The 12,796-nt window shown below is 37.1% G+C and overlaps 1 protein-coding gene across 6 annotated transcripts in view; it reads left to right on the top strand.

The window, feature by feature from the left end:
- APPL2 (adaptor protein, phosphotyrosine interacting with PH domain and leucine zipper 2) overlaps positions 1-12,796 on the top strand; it is a 109,371-nt gene that overhangs the window by 48,661 nt on the left and 47,914 nt on the right. The window lies entirely within an intron of this gene.

Raw genomic sequence — 12,796 nt, 5'->3', positions numbered from 1 at the left:
ATCTCAGGTCTTGCAGCTTTTTGGTTTTCCAAGACTCATTTCATAAGGGAGGTTGTATATTGTTATGTTTGTTTCTGATTTGAGAGAAAATGCTTTGATATACATGAACAATATACCAGAAGAAAGATTTCTAAGAATTTTGTTTCCTAAGAGGGTTTCATATAGCTGTTATTCTATCTGTGTTATACGGTACATTTGGCATATTTGTCAAAGCAGGTTATAGGAAAAGGTCATAAATCCTAACTGTAAAAAATTTAATAATGGGCAGAACCCTCTGCAGAAGTAGGGAGATGTAAAGAATCCCATTTTTCATAGAGTCTGTGATACTTAAAAAGCATGATAAAGAGTAAACAAAAGGTGGGAAGATGGCAGAGTAGGTAGCTCCAGGACTCAGTTCTCCCACCAGAACAGCTATGAAACAGGCAGGAGCTGTTGAAACTCTAGAAACCAGAAGAACACGACGGTACCCAGGAGGAGTGGGAAGATGAGACTGATTTATTATGGTCAAGAACAATATGTTACTCTTGCCACACAGCAGCTACCAGTGCTGGAGTCAGAAAAGGACATAAAAATCCTTTTCTCTAAGGCAGGGGTGGGCACAGCCAACAGCGGCTTCTGACTAGCAAATTTGGATCGTTGAGGGCCCAGCTGTAAGGGCAGCCATTATTTCAACTAGCCCAAAGGCGGTGGCAGCCATTGTTTCAACCCACCCCTAAGGGTCTGTGGAGGTGGAGCTGCTGTATGTCCTCAGGGTGTAGGGGGCATTAGCTGAAGGGCTGCATTTGATGGACAGACCAGGAAAGCTTAGTTTTGGAGAGCCATTGAAAAACCTCTTGGCTCCCTGTCTGGACCCTTCCCCAGGGCACTTTGGAGCTTGTCTGTGCCCCTTTCATTGGTTCCAGGCCCCGTTTTAGCTGGGAAAGACTGACCTAGAAAAGCCTCTCTGGTGAGCCCTCCTCCCTAACTTTGTCCTCCAGGCAAAAGCAGCTTGAGACAACCAAAGGAGTGTAAAGACTATAGAGGTGGACAGTCTAGGCCTGTGGCTTCAGATACCTAGGAGAGGGAGCGATGTCCCTGAGAAACACAGGGAACAACCAAACTCCTGTAGACAGGGGAACTCCAAAACAGCTGACAATCAAAAGCTCTGGACAAGACAGAGGCCCAGAAAGACAGGGAAAAGCCTGCACACTGTATTTGCCTTGGGCAGATCTTCCTGAAAGGAAAGCTGAAAGCTCAAGAAAACCTCTGTCTTATCACTGGCTGGTTACAAAACCAAGAAACAGACATCTCATGGGATAAATCCCAGAGTTAACATTTGAAAATATTAAAATGAATGGTGTGCAATAAAACAGTACAAGATAAAGAGGAACTAGTGGCACATCCAACATCCAGAAAACACCAATGAAGAATATGTAAATGTGGACATACCAAAGAAAACCTTTAAAAAATCTTAAAAATGCTCTTGGAGATAAAGGAAAATAGAACTAAAGGATATCAGGAAAACAATGAGTGAGCAATATGAGTCTTAGTAAAGAGATAGAAATTATAAAAAGAACTATTGGAGTTGAAATCCTCAATGACTGATATGAAAAATGCCCAAGAGCGTTTCAAATGCAGATTGAAACTGGCAAAAGAAAGAATCAGTGAACTTGAAGAGAGGACACTTGAGATAAGTCAAGCTGAGGATCAGAAAGAAGAAAGAAATATTGCAAGTGAAAACTACCCTAAGACAGCTATGGGATAACATCAAGTGCGCCAGTATATGCATTATGGTACCCCAGAAGGAAAAGAAAGCGAGGAAGGGAGCAGAGGAGTAGTCAAAGAAATAATGACAGACAACTTCCCAAACATAGCAAAAGATGTGAATACGCATATCCAAGAAGCCCAGAGAACACCACACGGGATAAACATGAAGAAAAATACACCCTGTCTTATGCTGATGGCACTGTCGAATGCAGAGGACAAGGAGGGAGTTCTGAAGGCTTCAAGAGGAGAGCAACAGACATGTTACAGGGGGTCCCAATTAGACGGAGTGTCATTTCTCATCAGAAACCATGGAGGCAAGAAGGCAGTAGGTTGAAATACTTCATATGCTGAAACAAAGCAGTTGCCAGCCAAGAATTTTAGACCAGGCAGGACTGTCTTTCAAAAATGAGTGTAAGATTAAGACATTCTCAGATCAGCAAAAGCTGAGGGAGTTCATCACTGCTAGACCTGCCCTGCAAGCAGTGTCCAAGGGAGTTTGACTGAAAGGACCCTGCCAGTGGTTCTGAGCAGCATAAAGAAATAAAGAGCTACACTAAAAGTAAGCAACTGACTAATTATTAATATTATTGTATTGTATTGTTTGATATATAACTCTACTTCTTACTTCCTACAGTACTCATAGGCAAAATGCGTAAAAAAGTAATGATATTCCATATTTTGAATAATTGTGTTTAAAACTAAAGAACTTTCAATAAATAGCTAAATTTTACTCCTTTAAAGAAATAAAGGTTCTAATAAAGTATTTTTTGTAATTGTTTATTCTTCATAGTGAATACACATAAATCACTCTTCTAATTGGCTATGGAGAAATGAAAATTTTTTATTTTTTTAAATACAGAGCCCTTATTGACTCAGTTCTTTATGGGATTTTATCCATAGTATCTTACACCTCAGATAATTAACCATTAAAACAAAGAAGTCTATGACAGATATTCATTTAAACTATATCATAGATGAAGAAACAGACATTCAGAAAAGATTTAAGGTCACTCAGTAATAGCTGCTCATAAAACCCTACAAACCTTAAAATAGAAAGTAGACATCAAAGGGACCAAAATATTAGTTTATGTTGAGCCATAATTAGGGAAGTCTTCTTGATGTTGACATGTGCATGTTTGTAATTTATCAGTCAGATAATCAGCAGGTTAAACCAGTAGAAATTGGCTCTATAAACACATTTTGATATAAAGCCATGGTGACTGACTGGTGTCAGAACATGCAGGTACAAATGGGAAATAGAACGGAGTGGCAGCATATGGAAACCCATCCTCATATTTTTAAAGTCAGTGAAATTATTCCTTTCAAGAATCACCTTTACAACAAATACCATGTTCTCAACCAGTTTTATTTTATATTAGAATACTCCAATACAAAGCAATTTCTGACCTTGTTGATGGAAGGAATTGTATTTATATCACATCACTTTTCACTTAAGTTTCAGATGCTTGTTTCACTGCCTGAAGCCTAGCATTTTTCTAATATACTGATCTGTAATCTGGGAATATCATGTCTAACAGTGAATTTGTAATAACAATTGGTGTGGCTAACAACAGAAGTCACTGCAATGGAATTAACTGGAGGAATATAAATGGGGAAGAAACACAAAGTGGTTTTAGCATATTAAAACTGGCAGAAACTTGCTTTGTGGCTTGTTTTTTGTGCCAGAGGGAAATTAAAAAGATTTCATCATGAAAAAGGTTTCTACTTTCATTTGAAAGTAGAAACAGAATTGGTTATTAAAATAAATTTTCACACCTACTATATTAATATCATTTCATGAGGCTTATTTCTTTAGGACTTGCCTGTGGGTGCTAAGCCATTTTAATATCTGTTTATTTCCAATAACCGTGTTGAATGTGAATGAAGAGTAGGTGCTCAGAGCTAATCCTACATTGTGGTGTAGGATTACACTATGTGTATTTATAATCCTGTGCCATGTACAGAAATATAAATGACATAAGGATTAATGTATGGAAGTTAGGGATGAGCTGAGGTTACTAGTTTTCTTTCTTTGTGTGTATGTGTTATATAAAATACAGTTTTAAGTATTGAAATACTGAAATGTTTGGTTAAAACATCTGGAGTCAATATTGTTCAGTTTGTTCATTCATTTATTCATTCAGCAAACATTTGTTGAGTATCTAAGGCATACCAGACCCTGTGATAGGATCAAGGAATATAGAAATGAGAAAAGACAGTCTGCCTTCAACTGCTAACTGAGGGAAAAACAAAATCAGTGGTTATAATTTAGTGTAGTAAGTGTTGTAAAGGTTATATGTCCAAAGAAGAGACTGTGGTGGGGAAACACCTCTGAAGGCCTGTGGCAGTAGAGCTGAGTAATTAAGACTTAATGTTAGGCAGGCAGATTGTGGCAGTTTAGTCAAGGGACCCATATGTACTTTTCTTGAGTTCTGCTTTTAATATTATTTACTTTACAATTGAAATGAATATCAATTTCATTTTAATCACTGGTGGTGGGGAAGGGTATTTAGAAGTTGGGATTATGAGCTGTCAAAGTTGGAGTACAAGGGTTTCAGCATTGCTTTATGAAGTAGCGCACCAAATACCTACTTGGGTTGGCAGTTACAAGTTTCCATAAGTCAGCTAAAATATATAGGAAAGGAGTTTCAACATGCACAACCATTGAGTGCTTTACTATGTATACTTGCAATGATATAACTGACAATAGTATGAAAATAAAGTATTCTTAAATGCTTATGGACCCCTTCAAAAATGTGTTTAGTCCATTAATTTAATTTATATAGTTTTAATATTCTCTCATATGTTTTCTTCTTTGGTGGAAAACACTTGGAAACATTTTTAGTAGAGAGTCTCTGCTTTTACTTGTAAAGATTAAATAAATTGCTACAATAAAAATTCAGTTACTTTTTCAGTAGTCTAATAGTATTTGGTGACTCCTTCACTGTAACATAAGCTCAAAATAAAGCTAGTTCATAACCTTTCTTTAAAAATGCTTATAATAGTACTAAGGCCATTTATTTATAAATGTTGTAATACTGTTTGCTTGTAATTGCAGGACTATAGAATTATTAACAACGAACTATTTCAAGCTGTAATTATTTAGCCAGAAGAATACTAAATGAAAATGAGAAAAATACTGCATCAGAAAAAAGTAGTGCTAAGTCTAGGTTTTTGGACATAAAATGCACAAAGATATGAGTGCTAATAAGTGCAAAAAAATGATGGGGGGAGAGAGGGTGTTCTAGTTTGTTAGCTGCTGGAATGCAATATACCAGAAACGGAATGGTTTTTTAAAAGGGAAATTTAATGAGTTGCTAGTTTACAGATCTAAGCCCGAGAAAATGTCCTAATTAAAACAAGTCTATAGAAATGTCCAATCAAAGGCATCCGGGGAAAGATACCTTGGTTCAAGAAGGCCGATGAAGTTCAGGGTTTCTCTCTCGTCTGGAAAGGCACATGGCGAACACAGTCAGGGCTTCTCTCTCAGCTGGAAGGGCACATGGCAGACACGCCGTCATCTGCTAGCTTACTCTCCTGGCTTCTGTTTTCATGAAGCTCCCCGGGAGGCGTTTCCCTTCTTCATCTCCAAAGGTTCTTGGCTCATGGACTCTCTGCTTTGTGGTGCTACAGCATTCTCTGCTCTCTCTGAGTCTCTCCAAAATGTTTCCTCTTTTATAGGACTTCAGAAACTAATCAAGACCCACTCAAATGGGTGGAGACATGTCACCCCCTAATCCAGTTTAACAACCATTCTTAACTAAATCACATCAACCAGGGAGATGATCTCATTATAGTTTCAAACATACAGTATTGAATAGAGATTATTCTACCTTTACGAAATGGGATTTATAGTAAAACATGACTTTCTTAGGGGGCATATATCCTTTCAAACCAGCACAGAGGGGTATAGGAAAAGCATATGTGCATACTATTGAAGTTTAGTTGGTGTTTTAGTTTGCTACAGCTGCTGGAATGCAATATACCAGAAATGGAATGACTTTTATAAAAGGGATTTATTAAGTTACAGATTTACAGTTCTAAGGCCTTAAAAATGTCCAAACTAAGACATCCAGAGAAAGATACCTTGACTCCGGAGAAAGGCTGAGTGGTATCTGGGATTTCTCAACTGGGAAGGCACGTGGCTGGTGTCTGGGGTCTTTGCTTCTGGTTTTTGTTGCTTTCAAATCCTGATTACGTCGCTTCTTATTTGAGCATCTATGGGACTTTACTTAGCTGCTCCAGAGCAACCTTCTGGGTTTTGTCTCTTAGTTTAGCATTTCCTAGAGCTAGAGATTTCCTCTCTTCCAGCTTCTGGGTTCAACTGGCTCTCAGCAACTTCTACATCTCCAGACGTTTGTGTCTGTGTCAACTCTAAAGCAACTGTCATCTCCTCAGGCTTCTGCATTTCCGAACATCTGAGTCTCTTATTGCTTCCTGCTTCTGATTACAGTGGCTTCCTCTCTAAGCATCTGTGGACCTTCACTTAGCTTTTCCAAGGCAAAACTCTGGGTTAGCATCTCATGGGAAGGCACATGGTGATGTCTGCTGGGCTCTGCATCTCTGTCAGCACTGCAAGCAGATGAAAATGTCTACATTTTAGTTTCTCCAAAATGCGTCCCCTTTTAAAGGATTCCAGTAGTAATCAAGACCCACCTTTAATGTGTGGACTCACATCTCCATCTAATCAAAAGGTTACACTCACAACATCTCCATGGTTGTAATCTAATCAAAAGGCCACAACCATAGTTGAGTGGGTCAGTCTCCATGGAAACAATCTAATCAAAGATTACACCCTAAACAAAAGGTCTGGCCCCACAAGATTGGGTCAGGATTGAAAGAAAATGGCTTTTTTTGAATACATAACAGTTTCAAACTAGCAGGTTGGTATCAAGCCAGACATGATTATTGTATATATAAGATATTAAATTTTAACCCATGGTTACCACAAGGAAATAGATGAAGAATGTATACAGACAGGAATGAGAAGGTACAACACAAAAAAGTAAATAAATGTAAAAGTAGGCATTAATGAAGTGAGGTACAAAAATGGTGTAAGACTTAATAAGGCTAAAATCACAAAATAGCAGAAGAATGTCCTGTATTATCAATAGTGATGTTAAATATAAATGGATTAAACTCATCAAAAGGCAGAGATTGGCAGAATGGACAATGTGCATGTCCCAGATATTTACTGTCTTTCAGAGACCTTAAATTCAAAGACACAAGTAGATTGAGGGTGAAAGGGTGGAAAAAAATACAGCATGCAAGTGGTAACCAAAAGAGAGCTGGGATGGCTATAATGTTAGATAAAATAGACTTTAAGTTAAAAAGAATTGCAAGAGGTAAAAATGGTCAATATATGCTGATAAAGAGGACAATTCCACAGGAAGATGTAGCAGTTATAAATATTTATGCAACCAACAGCAAAGCTTCAAAATAAATGGAGAAAATACTGACAGATTTGAAGGGAGAAATTGACAGTTCAACATTAATAGTAGGAGACTTTAACACACCACTTTCAATAATAGTTGGAGGGCGGGCCATGGTGGCTCAGCAGACAGAATTCTTGCCTGCCATGCCAGAGACCTGGGTTTGATTCCTGGTGCCTGCCCATGCCAAAAAAAAAAAGAGGTTGGAGACTTTAACACACCACTTCTAGTTAGAAGATCAATAAGGAAGTAGAAGACTTGAATAACACTCTAAACCAACTAGACCTATCAGAAAAATATAAGACACTTACCCCAAAACCAGAATATACATTCTTCTCAAGTACAAAAGGATCATTCTCCAGGATAGATCTTATGCTGTGGTCATAAAACAAGTCTTAATGAGTACGAAAATCTTGAAATCATGCAGTGTGTATTCTCTGACCACAACAAAATGAAGCCAGAAATCAGTAACAGACAGAGAAATGGAAAATTCACAAATATGACATGAAATTGAAAATATCTTGAGGCAAATGAAAACAAAAATAGACATGCTGAAACTTATGGTAGGTGGTGAGGGCAGTGCTGAGAGGGAAATTTGTAGCTCTAAATGTTTACATTAAAGAAGAAAGAGTGGGCCATGGTGGCTCAGCCGGCAGGGTTCTTGCTTGCTGTGCCAGAGACCCTGGTTCAATTCCTGGTGCCTGCCCCTGCAAAAAAAAAAAAAAAAGAAGAAGAAGGAAAGAAGAGGAAGAAGAAAGACTTCAAATCAGAGACCTAACCTCAAACTAGAAGAACTAGAAAAAGGGGTTCAAACTAAACTCAAAGCTAGCAGGCAGAGGAAATAATAAATATTAGAGCTTAGGTCAATAGTATAGATCAATGAAATAAAACAAAGCAATAGACAGAATCAACAAAACCAAAAAATGGTTCTTTGAGATGATCAAGTAAATTACTCATTTAGTTAGCCTGATACAGAAAAGAGAGAAAGAGGATACAAATAACAAAAGTCAGAATTGTAAAGGGGGACATTATACCTACCCTCACTGAAATAAAAAAGGACTCTGAGAAAAGACTGTGAACCACTGTATGCCAGTAAATTAGAAAACATTGATGAAATGTACAAATTCGTAGAAACACACAAACTACCTATATTAACTCAAGAAGGAATAAATGTCACTAAACCGTTTACTAATAACGAGATCGAATCAGTCATCAAAAACCTCAACACAAAAAGCTCAGGACAAGAAGCCTTCACAGGGGCATTCTGCCAAGCAGTCCAAGAAAACTTAACTCTTAATTCTGCTTGCACTCTTCCATGAACCTGAAGAGGAAACACTCCCTAATTCAACCTACGAGGGCAACATCAACCTCATACTAAATCCAGATAAAAATACTACAAGAAAAGAAAACTAACAACCAATATCTCTTATGAATATAGATGCAAAAATCCTCAACAAAATACTAGTAAACACAATGCAACAGCACATTAAAAAATTATATATCAAGTTCAAGTGGGAATTATCACTGGTATGCTAGGTTGCTTCAACTTAAGAAAATCAATTAATATGATGCAGAAAAGGCATTTGTCAAAATCCAGTACCTTCGTGATAAAACATTTAGAACACTAGGAATAGAAAAAAAAATTTGCTTAACATGATAAAGGACATATATGTAAAGCCTACAGCCACCGCCCTACTTAATGGTGAAAGACTGAAACCTTTCCCTTGAAGATCAGAAACAATACAAGGTGGATTGTCATGGTCAAGTTCATGTGTCAACTTGGCCAGGTGGTGGCGCCCATTTGTCTGGTTGGGCAAGTTCTTCACAGAGTAATTAGGCAAGAAAAGGAAATAAAAGTCATTTAAGTTGGAAAGGAAGAAGTGCCTATCTGTCACTAGGAGGACATTTTATGGACTTAAATAATGATTACACTGGCTACATCCACAGCTGATTGCATTTGTAATTAGCCAAGGGGAGTGTCTTCTGTAATGAGTGATGCTTAATCTAATCACTGGAAGGCTTTTAAGGAGGATTCAGAAGAGACAGGCTCTCTTCCTGCTTCAGCCTCCGAGCCTCTCCTGTGGACTTCGTCCAGACCCTCCATCAGAATTGTCAGCCTGCCCTACAGATTTTGGACTCTTCCTTTCCTATAGTTGTTCAGCCAGCCTCTCCTGAGAGTTTGTTGAGGAACTTCATCAGAGTTGCCAGCTTGCCATCTGCCCTACAGACTTTGCACTCTTGAGTTCCCATGGTTATGTGAGACACTTTTATAAATTTTATGTCTACGGATATTTCCTTCTGATTCTGTTTCTCTAGAGAACCCTAGCCAATACAGATGCCTGCTGACATCACCGTTGATTCAGCATTGTAATGGAAGTTCTTCACAGAGTAATTAGGCAAGAAAAGGAAATAAAAGTCATTTAAGTTGGAAAGGAAGAAGTAATGCTTTCCGTATTTGCAGATGATGTGATCCTATATGCAGAACATCCTGAAAAATCCACAACAAAGCTCCTAGAGCTAATAAATGAATTCAGCAAAGTGGCCAGGTACAAGATCAACACTCAAAAATCAGTAGTGTCTTTTTACACAAGCAGTGAAAATTGGAAGAAGAAATAAATAAATAATTTCATTGACAATAGCAATTAAAAGAATAAAATATCTAGGAATAAATCTAACCAAGGTTGTAAAGAACTTGAACATAGGAAACTATAAAACATTGCTAAAAGAAATCAAAGAAGACCTAAATAAATAGAACATTACATGCTCATGAATTAGAAGACTAAATATCATTAAGATGTCAATACTACCTAAAGCAATTTATAGATTCAATACAATCCCAATCAAAATTCCAACACTCTTAATTGTAGAAATGGAAAAGCCAATTATTAAATTTATAGGAAAGGTAAAGAGCCTCAGATAGCTAAAGCCATCTTAAAAAGAAGAAGAAGGTAGAGGACTCAAATTTCCCAATCTTAGAATTTATTACAAAGCTGCAAGAATCAAAACAGCATGGTATTGGCATAAGGACAGACATATAGACCAGGGGAATAGAATTGAGAGTTCAGAAATCAACCCTCATATTTATGGCCAGCTGATTTTTGACACGGAAAAAGAGTATTCAATTGGGAAAGAATTGTTTCTTCAACAAAGGATGCTGGAAAAACTGGATCTCCATTTGAAAAAAAAGGGGGGGGTGGAACCCTTATCTCACAGCATGTATAAAATCCACTCAAAATGAATTTTAGGGCAGCTCAGCAGGCAAAGTTCTCGCTTGTCATGCCGGAGACCTGGGTTCGGCTCCTGGTACCTGCCCATGTAAAAATAAATAAATAAAAGTGGATTTAAGATCTAAATATGAGTTAAAACTATTAAATTCCTAGAAGAAAATGTAAGGAAGCATCTTCAGGACCTTGTAATGGGCAGTGCTTTCTAAGACTTTATACCCAAAGCACAAGCAACAACAAAAAAAAATAGGCAAATGGGACTTAATCAAAATTAAAAACTTTTGTGCCTCAAAGAACTTTATCATGAAAGTAAATGACAACCTACATAATGGGAGAAAATATATGGAAACCACATATCCAATAAAGATTAATATCTAGAATATATAAAGAAATCCTTTAACTTATCAACAAAAAGATAGTTAACCCAATTTAAAAATGGGGAAAAGACTTGAATAGACAGCTCTCCAAAGAAGGTATACAGATGGCCAGAAAGCACATGAAAAGACGCTCAACATCATTAGCCATGAGAAGACTGAAAATCAAAACTACAATGAGATACCATTTTGCACCCATTAGAATGGCTGCTAAAAAAAAACAAAAACAAAAACAAAAAAACGGAAAATAGCAAGTGTTTAGAGTGGATGTGGAGAAATAGGAACACTCATTGCTGGTAGCAACATAAAATGGTGCAAGTACTGTGGAAGAAAGATCGGCAGTTCCACAGAAACTGTAGAACTGCCAATATAACCCAGCAATTCCACTACTAGGTATATACCCAAGAGAACTGAAAGCAGTATTTTCATACCAGTATTCACAGCGGAATTTTTTACAGTTGCCCAAAGATGGAAGCAACCCAAGTGTCCATCAACCAATGAATGGATAGACAAAATGTGATCTGTATATATGATGAAATATTATTCATCTGTATAAAGGAACTAAGGTCTGATACACGTGACAACATTGATAAACCCTGAAGACATCGTGTTGAGTGAACCCAGAAACAAAAGAACTAATACTGTGGGATCTCACTGCCTTGAAATAATTAGAATAAACAAACTCATAGGGTTACATTCTAGAATATAGGTTACCAGGTGATGGGCTTAGGGAATGGGAAGTTAAGGCTTAAAATGTACAGCATTCTTATTTGGAAGGATGGAAGTGTTTTGGTAATGGTGGTGGTAGGTGGTACAACATTGTGAATACAAGTAACAGCACTGAAATATGTATCTGAATATGATTAAAAGGAGAAATGTTAGATTTTATGTATGGTGACAGAATAAAAATTTTTAAAAACATCAACTGCACTACGCAAACAGTGAGCCCTAACTTAAACCATGGACTTTAATTAATAGTACAATTATGAAAATGTGCCTAGCATCAATTGTAGCAAATGTTCCACAGCAATATGTGTTGGTTGTGGGGTGGTATTTTATGCTATTCTGTATTTTATGCACGAGTGTTCTGGAAACTCACAACTTCACTGATAAAGGAAAAAGAGTAAACAACAACTAATGCACAGATGCCATTCAACTGTCCAATCACTGGTGTGAAGTAAAATTTTCTTCCGTATACAAAATCAATTAGTATTCATATAAATTGTCCTGATTGCATTTTCATTCACTTAGCAAAATCATTTCGATAAGTCATTATTCATTCAGTAAATATTGATTGACCCCTTACTCTTTAGCAACGCTGTTCTAAACACTGAGAGTGCAGCAGTGAACAAGTCGTCCAGTTCTCATTGAACTTCATCCCCTAGGTCACTACTGTGGATCTCTTTAAAATGTGTGTTGAAAAAAATAATTTGAAGCGTGGGAAGAAGAAATTTTCTTAATTAACAGTAATAACTAACCTAGACGGGAGAAGCAATGGGGTACACACACTGAAGTCATGGGAGAGTCTCTAATGAAATGTGGTTAGTTGTTGAAACCTCAGAACTAAGATTTTTAATTTAAAATATTTGCTTACAACAATATTTTCATAGGTAGGAATGATGATTCTTTTAGTGCAGAATGAATCATTCCCAAGGGATGGAAGTCTGAAAGTTTGATTTTTCTAGGTTGTATAACAGCATTCTGGCAATTTAGCACTGTAAGGAGTTTTAAAACAAGTCTCTGGATGTAGAAATTTAAGAGACTTAAAGTCGTGAACTCAGATGGGGTCTAGATGTGGGAAGAGGGGAGTAGCTTTTGAGGTTGTTTTTTCTACCTACTCCTGGGTCTAAACCTGGTTGAAGAATTTTCAAGATGAGGAATTTAACTCAGAAATTAAAGAAAAACCCAATTAAAGTAGAGATATCTGGTTTATATTTAATAGAGAACCTTAGAATCAAATCTTCCCTCTTGTAAGGTATGCTGGTTTGAAAAGATTTGTGTACTCTAGAAAAGTCATGTT

Source organism: Tamandua tetradactyla, chromosome 7 (genome assembly GCF_023851605.1).
Source record: "Tamandua tetradactyla isolate mTamTet1 chromosome 7, mTamTet1.pri, whole genome shotgun sequence".
Classification (NCBI taxonomy): Eukaryota; Metazoa; Chordata; class Mammalia; order Pilosa; family Myrmecophagidae; genus Tamandua; species Tamandua tetradactyla.
Note: the sequence above shows the minus strand (reverse complement) of the source record. Positions and strands in the feature narration are given on the sequence as shown.